General features: G+C 42.7%; 1 pseudogene; it reads left to right on the top strand.

The window, feature by feature from the left end:
• Window positions 1-3,207: 3,207 nt before the first annotated feature.
• LOC116960300 lies at window positions 3,208-4,013 on the top strand (annotated as a pseudogene).
• Window positions 4,014-10,749: the final 6,736 nt, after the last annotated feature.

Genomic DNA, 10,749 nt, shown 5'->3' on the forward strand with positions numbered 1-10,749 from the left:
AAATGTCAAAGGAATCTTCCATGTGTACAACAGAATGAGGGTCTTCAAAGTTAAATTCAATTTCTGTGAATACCTTGGAATAAGACTCATCTCATTGCATTTAGACATCTAAAAGATTGGTGGAAAAGTCTGAGCAAGCTGTCAACAGTTCCCTCTGGAATCAGTGAGACAAGGACCTCCAGAAGATAATCCTGGAGAAACTGAAGTGCTAAAACAGAGGAACCTAGGGTCACTTGGGATGTCCAGGAATTATTTTTCTGCAATCCAGGTGCATTGTTTAAGACTGACTTCTTCCAGACTGACTTCTATAGCATGCCTGTGTCACATCTGTCAGGCACATGTAGATGTCTCTGGTACTCAAAAACATTCAGTGACTACAGACTATTATGCTTAATTACCTGACTGTGCTCGTTTTAGCTGGAGTAGACTTAAATTTCTTCATAGTACCTTATATGGGGCTATGTTTTGGATTTGTGCTGAAAACAGTGTTGATTACAGGGATATTTTCATTACTGCTGAGCAGTGCCTACACAGAGTCAAGGCCTCTTCTGCTTCTCATACCACCACACCAGCAACTAAGCTGGGGTTGCGCAGGAGTTGGGAGGGGACACAGCTGGGACAGCTGACCCCAAAGGGATGTTCCAGACCATCATGTTCAGCAATAAAAGTAGAGAGAGAAGAAGGAAAGGGAGAACATTTGTAATTATGGTGTTTGTCTTCCCAAGTAACCATTACACGTGATGGAGCCCTGATTTCCTGGAGATGGCTGAGCACCTGCCTGCCCATGGGAAGTAGTGAATGAATTCCTTGTTTTGCTTTGCTTGCGCATACGGCTTTTGCTTTACCGATTAAACTGTCTTTATCTCAACCCATGAGTTTTCCCACTTTCACCCTTCCCGTTCTCTTCCCCGTCCCACCGGGTGGAAGTGACCAAGCAGCCATGTGGTATTTAGTTGCCAGATGGGATTAAACCACAACACTGACTGATTTAATTCAGGTCATCTCAAAATGCCCATCTGCCTACCCATCTAACACAAAAGGAGAGTTATCTTGCTTGCTTCTGCCCATTGATTATGCAGGCAGGCTAAGGCCAACCTCTCTGACTTAGAAGTCCAAGTCACAGATGTTTTTTGTAATTAGAAGAAAACAAGGGATTGTAATTCCAAATTTATGCTCAGATTTGAGTGGTTTTTATTCATAATTGAGTTGTCTGATTCGCTGATTCCTTTGAACCTCAGCTAGTAATATAAAATTTAAGTTTGATAGCCAGGTTGAATGAAGAAGACTAACCACAGATCTCTGCAACATAATCATCTACCTTTGAGTTTGTTATTCCTTATTCTCTTACAGTTAGTGGAGACTGAACCAATAGAGTCACTGGACTTTTATGGCAAGAGACACTGTATCCTGAAAGAGACATGTAAACTGAGTCAGACCAATCACTGCTAACAGTCTCTTTCCACCATAAAATGAAGTTTTGAATACTAATTCTCATGTAAATAGCTACATTGACATTGTCTTAAGTTAGATAAAATTAAACCTGGAGGCAGTGACAGTTTCACTGGGATTATGGAAAAGGCTTCAAGAAGACAGAATGACATTCTGAGTGTTATTTCCTCTAATTTGATGGTTCCCAGTTGCTAGTGTATGTCCAGATACCAAAAGCATGGCATGCAGGTAGATCAAGCTTCTGTTTTAAAAAGCTTTCAAACTTTTTCAGCTAGTTTGAGACTTAAGTTGAAAGTAATAATCATTGTAAGTTATGTAATAAAATTAGTTATTTTTTTTTCTTTTTTAAACACAGAAAATATCTCTGAAGACCTCTGAATAAAAAAGGCATTTTGTTTAAGATATAAGTAGGCAATTAGCAGGACTTAACTGTGCCCACTGAACATCTTTAAAAGTAGCTTTAGATATCAGAAAATAAAATAAAAACTGAACATTAAATACTTGTGGAGTGGCTGGAAGAAAATAGGCATGTTGTGAGCGATCCAGACCGAGAGGCCTCACAGCTGCAGCTGTTGTGAAGGACATATGCAAAGTCGAAAGAGATAATGAAATTGGGGTTTTGAGAAACTGTCTATGTTGCAGAGGTAAGGAGAATGGAATGTCAAAAACAAGATAACAAGAGGGAGAAACAGAAAGTAGGTACAGCAGAGCGAGGCGTGTGAACAAGCAGCTTTAACCTATTAGCAACCAAAACGTAACGCGTGCGCTTTGTGCTAGTGTATAAATTGCTGTGTATCCTTTAATAAAGTGGCATTAACTTGATCACATTGATCATGCATGTTGTGTCCGAGACTTCCGTGTCAAATACTCTTATCTTTCCAATCTGGTATCAGGATAAATAACTTCGTTACCTTTGTTACTATCTACTTGGCCATCTAACATGGTTGCTTGATGCTCAGAAGATTACAAAAAACTGGAGTAAATCGATATTTGACTCCTACAGGAAAATGACACCTCAAGAGATGGAATTGAAAATCACATGAAAATTATATATTTCCATTGCACATAATGAAATCTTTGGTTGAACTTCAAAATAAATACTTGTGACTGAAGAATTTCTGTTTTCTGCACAACCACTGCAACTGGGCTTTTTCAAAGCATCAAAGAAAGTTAGGTCCCCAGCATTCATTGAGAGTGTGTAGTACCAAGCACAGATTTTTCTTGTCCAACACGAAGGCTGTAAACCAACTTTCTTTTTTAATTTTATTTTTTGAGATATGAATAATAGTCTAAAAGTAAGCTAAAACTTTATGTTCAAAGTATGGAACTCTGTATGGTACTTCTGATTTTAGATATGTATTTTGCATGATATCGATAACTTCTGGAGGGGGGATGGGTGAATCTCGACTCTGATAGGGAAGGTGATGGAGATTAACTTCATGGACATTAAGTTATCTAGCACAAATACTCTCTTGGGAAACCAGGATTTTTATTTACAATCTTTCTGGAGAATTTTGTATGGAATTCCTCCTTCTGTGTTAGTTAACATACCTGCACTAAAAGTTGGTAGATTCTTCTCAAAAGATCAAAATATTTTCATACCATAACTGTTATAGTCATGAGAAAAGGAGAGCAGGGGAATGAAAAAACTGTTGTGGAATTCATCATCCTCAGTTTCCAAAGTACTCCAGAAGTACAGTTTATCCTCTTCTTGATGTTTCTACCTTCATTACAACTGTGTTGGGGAACCTCCTGACCATGGTGCTGGTTGTGACTGATCATCACCTTCATAAACCCATGTCCTTTTTCCTGGGGAATCTGTCATTCTGGGAGACCTGTTACACTTCCACCATCCTGCCCAGAATGCTGGCAAGTTTCCTAACAAACAAATATGATATTTCACTTAATGGTTGTTTTCTGAGGTACTTTTTCTTCACTGGGCTAGCAGGTGCAGAATGTTGTCTCCTGACTGTCATCTTATGACCAGTACATTGCCATATACAAACCATTGCTTTACACAACCATAATGAATGGCAGGCACTTTCTCCAGTTAGCAGGTGGATCTTGGATGAATGGGTTGTTGGCTAGTGCTATAGTCATCTCTGATGCCATAGCTAACTTTCTGTGGCCCAAATGAAATTGATCATTTCTTCTGTGACTTCACACCAGTGGTAAAGCTCTCCTGCAATGATACTCACTGGACTGAGATTGTAACCCTCATCTTGGCCTCCCTTTTGACACTGCCTCCATTTCTCTTGACACTCATATCTCATGTGTATATCAGCAACACTGTCCTCAGGATACCATCCTCCATAGGAAGGCATAAGGCTTCTTCAACCTGTTCTTCCCACCTTATTGTGGCGACACTTTTCTATGGGACCCTGATTGTTGCCTGCTTCATACTAAAAACAAACACCCAGGGAGACTTCCACAAAGCATTATCTGTTTGCCACACAGTTCTGACTCCACTGGTCAATCCTCTCATCTACAGCCTAAGAAATAACAACATAAAGAAGGCTTTGAGAACAGCTGTGAACAAATACAGGGGTTTTGGTAAGGCATGAGCAAGCTCTTGTCAATTAAGAGAAACTTAGGAAAGTTTTATGAAAACTTTTCATGTGACCATAAGACAGTCTTCTTCACTTGAAAGGAGACACAGTTTCTAAGATCCTGAGACGAACATGTGAATGCCCTAGCTGCTGGACTGTTAGGGCAATTTCTTTCCTTGGACTAATTAATATGTAAGCATTTCTATAAAAACACCAACATCCTTAAAGGAGGAGAGAAATAGGACAGGTGTCTCCAGTATTTCTGTGCTTACCAAATGTTTGGATTTGTGTCTACATCCAAGCTCTCTGATTTTCAGAACTGCTTTCAAGATGGCTCATTGTCTGATCTAGAAGCAGGAAAAATGACCTAAAAGTGAGAGATGGGTTATGAATAGTTTTAGCTCTGTCCCTACTGACAATACGGGCCCAGCCTGCAAATACAGAAAGTATAAATGTAATCTCTACAGACCAGAGAAGTACAATGACACAGAACCTACAAGGTATGGGCCTTTTTGAGCCAGCAGACCAGATGAGATTCTGTAGAGCATCTTAACAGCACCATATGTCTGTTAGAGGGTAAGTAATTTAATTCCCCTGATCTGAGATTCCAAAACATGCACTAGTGTGGTTTCATGTGGACTGTTTCCTAGGTTTTTATTTCAGTTGTGACAAGAGCTAAGGAAATGTAGATGTGTGGTAGAAGGATGGAATTCAAGTTTGTCCTTTAGTTATAACTGTGGTGTAGCTTTCCGCAAATTCCTTCTACTTAGTCATTAATTTCCTGGGTGGTCCAAGAACTGCCCTGCTGGTCTCAGCATAGATGAGACAATGGCCTGACCTGGGACACAGTGCTAAACGTAGAGTAACTGAGAGACTCTACTTCTGTATTTCAATGTCTTTGTTCACATCCTGGACTGAGAATGTCTCTGTCCAAGAGAATTCTCCCAGCAGTTCCGATCAAAGAACAGAAGGGTTTCTACATAGATAAGACACCTGGAAATCACAGAGGAATGAATGGTCCCAAAGTACAGGCACTTGAACATTGGACAGGAAATGTTTTGTGCATAGCTAGGATGAAAAATAGCAGTGCATCTTGTATGTGTTGGAGCGGTCAAAGAGGGCCACAGACCAGCTCAACGGAAGAATTCAGGAGAAAAACACTTTGGGGAGTCTCATCCTTTGCACTTGAAGATGCTGCTGGAAAGACTCTTGCAACAGAGAGTCCCATCACCATCTGGACAGGGACCAACCACTCTCTCTGGGAGATTCTGATTCATCTTCTGAGCATTACCCTTTGCAAAGTTCCCAATAAGTTGTTATTATTATTTTTTTAATAAACACTCTGTGACCATCTGTGCAATGTAGTCAATGAAGGGAGTCCTGAGTCTGTATGGGATGGAGTTAACTTTCTTCAGAGCAGCCCGTACAGTGCTGTGCTTTGTATTTGTGGCTAAAACAGTGTTGGCAATTGTGTATTAGATTTATTCCACAAAGCTGGGGGCAAGGAGTTAGGTGAGGCTGAAGAACTGGCCTTTGTGAGAAGAGGTCAGGTCCTACGCCTGTGCTGGACGCAAACATGTTCCATCCAGCTTCAGAACAGACTCATAGCAGGGCACATCTGAGACTATCAGACAAGCTGGTGGTGTCCCTGGGAAAACACATGCAAGAGCAGACAACCTCAGACAGGCAGAGGAGGAGGGCAGAAAAGAAAGTGAGAAACAACTCTGTGAACATCATGTTCAGAGGAAAAGCATGGATGGGAGCAGGTATTTCTCTGTATCCCATGGAAGAACAGATGCCAGAGAAGCGTGATGTTTCCTGAAGGAGTTGCAGGCCATGGGAAGGACCCTTCTGGAGAAAGTGAAGAGCTGAGGAGGAAGGAGCAGCAGAATGGAACTATTATGTACTGACCATGACACCCCCATCCTCCACAACCCCTGCACTGCTTGGGACAGTGGTCAGAGTAGGGTAGATGCATCAGGAATAATGGAGTGAAGTTGAGACTGGAAAAAGGGGAGAGGAAATGTTTTGTTCTAATTTTTGTCCTTGTTTCTCACTACCTAAATCTATTTTAACTGGCAATAAATTAAATTATTTTTTTCCACAAGTGAAATATGTTTTGCCCATGATGGTAATACGATAAGTGATCTCCCTGTCCTTGACCCACGAGATTTTAATTTTCTCCCCCTGTTCTGCTGAGGAGTGGGAATGAGAGCAACTGGATGGGATTTTGACCCTTAGCCACCATTAATGCACCACAATGACACACCAACATTCTGGCTCTTACTGAACAACACCCGCAGAGCATGAAGGCTTTCGCTCTTCCCCCCTGTCCCCATGCATACACAGAATAGGCTGCAGGTAGGCAATAGGCTGGGTGAACACATAGCTAGGAAAGCTGACCAAACTGACCAAAGGGATTTTCCATGCCCTGTGACATCAAGGTCAGCAATAAAAGCTCAGGGAAAGGAGGAGGAAGGGCAAACATTTTTGGTTATGGCTTTTGTGTTCCCAAGCAACTGTTACATGTGCTGATGCCCTGTTTTCCAGGCATTGGCTGGACATCTGCCTGCTGATGGGAGGTAATAAATGAATTTTGCTTTGCTTGCACACACAGTTTGTGGCTTTCCTATTAAACTGTCATTATCTCAGACTGTGAATCTTCTCTCCTTCCATCCTTTTTCTCACCACCCCACAGGAGAAGGGAGTGACAGAGAGGCTGCATGGGTGTTTTCCTCTTGGCAGAGTCAACCCCCACAGAGCATTAATTGATACTGTCAGTGGAGTATGGAGAGTAAACCAGCTCACTCAGAAGTGGACCCTCACTTGGTCATTTGAGGTTATCTTTATATACAGCTGAATGTATTGACTAAGGGCAAAATTCAGTCAGTCACCTGTACATATGTGTTGCCACCTAATACATCCTAGGATGTCTCCTCTGGCATCCAACTGTGCCTCCAAAAGGGAACAGGTCTACTCTTTCCATCACTACAGGCAAGAAATGGACTTTTCTAGTACATATTCACAATGAGGTAAAGCTATTTAGTTGCTAGATCTATGCATCAACAGAAGTCTTCAGATTTATAAAATGACATTTCAGCAAAACTAGTCTAATTTCCTAAGCCTTCATTCCTTTTGCATAAACCATAAATGGGGTTGTGAGAGAAGCAAGCTAGAGAAAGAGATTATTTTGATTTCAGTCATGTATGAAGATTTGTAAAAGCCCCTGAAGAAAGCCCTGGAAAAAATATTAATTTTATAGACAGAACTATGTGAGCTTGTAGTTTTCCTCTGTGTATTTGTCTGTTGAGATTAGTTCTAGAGATGCAGAGATTAAACAGGAACTGTCCCCATATTCCTCTTGAAAGGCATATTCACCAGGATCCTGAAGGCACAGCAGTGTTCTAATTGTCATCATCAGTATCATCGGGGACCTCCACCCATGGACCCTCTGCCCATAGGTCTACCAGTTCCAAATAAGGTCAGGCCTGGACATCTCCCCACCGCCACACACACACTTGCCTGAACTATGTCATAGGTAACTCTGTGCTCAGCCCTTTCCCCTGCTGTTCCTGACTTGTTTCAAGGCCTCCTGAAGGGAGGAAGCTACATGACAGCAACCATGGAAACACCTTATTATACATAGTAATATCCACTGAGATACTTCTATGATTAGAAAACTGCTCCAACATAGTGTCTACATAAACAGTGGGTCCAATCCTGCAAAGTGACTGAATACCTAGCATACTAGTTTTCTTCACAAAAAGTTTCTAACAATTTGGATCAGTACATATAACCAAAGAGCATCAGATCTTGAGTAAGTTTGGATTCATCATAGAATCATAAAATGGTTTGTGTTAGAAGGGGCCTTAAAGATCATATACTTCCAACCCTACTGCCACAGACAGGGACACCTTCCACTAGACCAGGTTGCTCAAAGCCCCGTCCAACCTTGGACACTTCCAGGGAGGGGGAAGCCACAGATTCTCTGGACAACCTGTTCCAGTGCCTTACCACCCTCACAGTAAAGAATTTCTTCTTTGCATCTAAGCTAAATCTATCCTCTTTCAGTTTAAAGCCATTAGCCCTACTCCTATCACTACGTGACCTTGTAAAAAGTCCCTCCCCGTCTTTCCTGTAGGCCCTCTTTAAGTACTGGAAGGCCTCTATAAGGTCTCCCTGGAGCCTTATCTTTGAGTTGAACAGCCCCAAGCCCCTCAGCCTGTCTTCATAGGGGAGGTGCTCCAGCCCTCTGATCATCTTCATGGCCTCCTCTGGACTTGCTCCAACAGGTTCATGTTCTTATGCTGGGGGCCCCAGAGCAGAACACAGTACTACAAGCAGGGTCTCACAAGAGCAGAGTAGAGGGGGAGAATTACTTTCCTCGACCCACTGGTCATGCTTCTTTTGATGCAGCTCAGGATATGGTTGGCTTTCTGGGCTGTAAACGCATGTTGCCAGGTCATCTTGAGCTTCTTGTCAAACGACATCCCCAGCCCTTCTCTGCAGGGCTGCTTTCAATCCACTCATCACTCATCATCTAAATAGTCTCCAATCTATATGCCCACCATTAGAATGGACATGGTCATGGGTCTGTCATGGAGGAATAGTGTCTTGTGACAATCCAGTGGGAAGACCTCTAGTTGCCTACAGATGCAGAGCTCTGTGACCATGTCAAATGAAGCCAATTAACTTTCCACTTCAGGTCACTCTGGCCACGGTTCCCTCATGCTTCATACTGCTTGGAGGATCATTTTTACCTCTCCTTGGAAAGTACCAACTAATTCATTTTTAGAAAACATCTGCACATGGTTTTAAGGAGAGTTCACACGAGCAATCATTCTTTCAATCTAACACAGATGAGGTAGGCCAAGTCTCCAGGGCTATCACAGCAAGTCTTGAATGCTCCATCCCATCCCTATGACAAGATGCAGCACAATCATCAGATTATTACAAACAAACTTGGGCAACTACACAGCCCAAATACCTCTTCAAGCACTTTCTATTGAAAGAATACCAGAAAAAGCACCAAGATGCCTTAGAGCTCAAGCCCAAGGTAGCTGAAGGAGAGCTCCCTTGAAAAGAGCAGGAGCATGCTATTCTCTACCACTTACTCTGGGGACCAGAGAACAGTCCCGAGGATTCATTCTCCACACAAGATGGAGCTGCATTGAACCACGTAGTACTCTGCAAGGTTTATGTGCCACACTACTGTAAGGAAAGTAGCGTGGATGCCTACTATTCTCAGACAAAGGGGAAGAATAATCCCTGATGTGGTTCAAAAAGATAATATAGACTGGGCTTCAACCATCTTCCACATCAGATGAGCCAGACATCTGAGCATTTCATTACATCCAGGAAGCTTCTTTTCATGGGAGCCTGCTGTATGTGACATTGCTCTTTAAAAGACTTGTCTGAAAAAGGTCAGAGAAACCATGGGATTCTAGAATCATCCAGAAGGAAGGGGCCTTAACAGTCAATTACAGTCTCATGCTCAATTCAGAGTCAACACTCAGTTCAGATCAGGTTGCTCAGGGCTTAGCCTGGTCACATCTTGCAAGCCATCAAAGTTGGAATTCCACAGACTATTTTCAATGTATAATTATTGTCAGAGCAATTTTTTGTTCATTAAATTCACTTAGACCCTCCACTTTTTACATGTAGTCTAAATCCGCCCTCTTTTAGTTTAAAACTGTTACAGCTTGTCCAGTCACTACAGGACCTACAAAAGTCTGTCCCCATCTTTCTTATAAGCCCCCTTTAAGTACAGTGAGGCCGCAATAAGGTCTCCCTGGAGCCTTCTCCTCTGCAGGTTGAACAACACCAATTGTCTCAGCCTGTCCTCATAGGAGAAGTGTTATGTCCTTCTGGTCATCTTCATGGCCTCCTCTGGACCCGCTCCAACACGTCTGTGCAGAGGACTCCAGAGCTGGACACAGTACTGCAGATGGGGTCTCACCAGACCAGAGTAGCAGGGCAGAATTACCTCCCTCAACCTGCTGGCCATACTGCTTTTGATGCAGCCCAGGATATGGTTGGCTTTCTGGGATGTAAGCTCACATTGCCGGCTCATGTCCAGCTTTTCATCCACCAGTACCTCCAAGTCCTTCTCCACAGGGCTGCTCTCAGTCTCTTCATCCCCCTGCCTGTATTAATACCATGAGTTTCCCCAATACAGGTGAAGGACCTTGCACTTGGTCTTGTTGAACATCATGAGGTTCACATAGGCCCACTTCTCAAGCTTGTCCAGGTCCCTCTGGATGGCATCCTGTCCCTCAGGTGTGTCAACTGCATCACTCAGATTGGTGTTGTCTTGAAACTTGCTGAGTGTGCACTCAATCCTAGTATGTCATTGATGAAGCTATTAAATTTTACTGGTCCTAATACGGACCCCTGAGGGACACCACTCATCACCGATCTCCATCCACACATTGAGCCGTTGACCACTACCATCTTGATGCAGCCAGTTCCTTATCCACCAAATAGTCCATCCATCAAATCCATATCTCTCCTATTTAGAGAGAAATGATGTTGTGGGGGCCTGTGTCAAAGGTCTCACAGAATTCCACATAGATGACATCAGTAGCTCTTCCCTTGTCCACTGATATAGCCACTCCATCATAGAAAGCCACTAGGTTGGTCAGTCAAGACTTGCCCTTGGAAAAGCCATGCTGGCTGTCTCATATAATCTCCCTGTCCTCCATGTGCCTGAACATAGCTTCTAGGACTGTCTGTTCTATGATCTTCCCAG

Source organism: Tyto alba, unplaced genomic scaffold (assembly GCF_018691265.1).
Source record: "Tyto alba isolate M040663 unplaced genomic scaffold, T.alba_DEE_v4.0 Super-Scaffold_12, whole genome shotgun sequence".
NCBI lineage: Eukaryota > Metazoa > Chordata > Aves > Strigiformes > Tytonidae > Tyto > Tyto alba.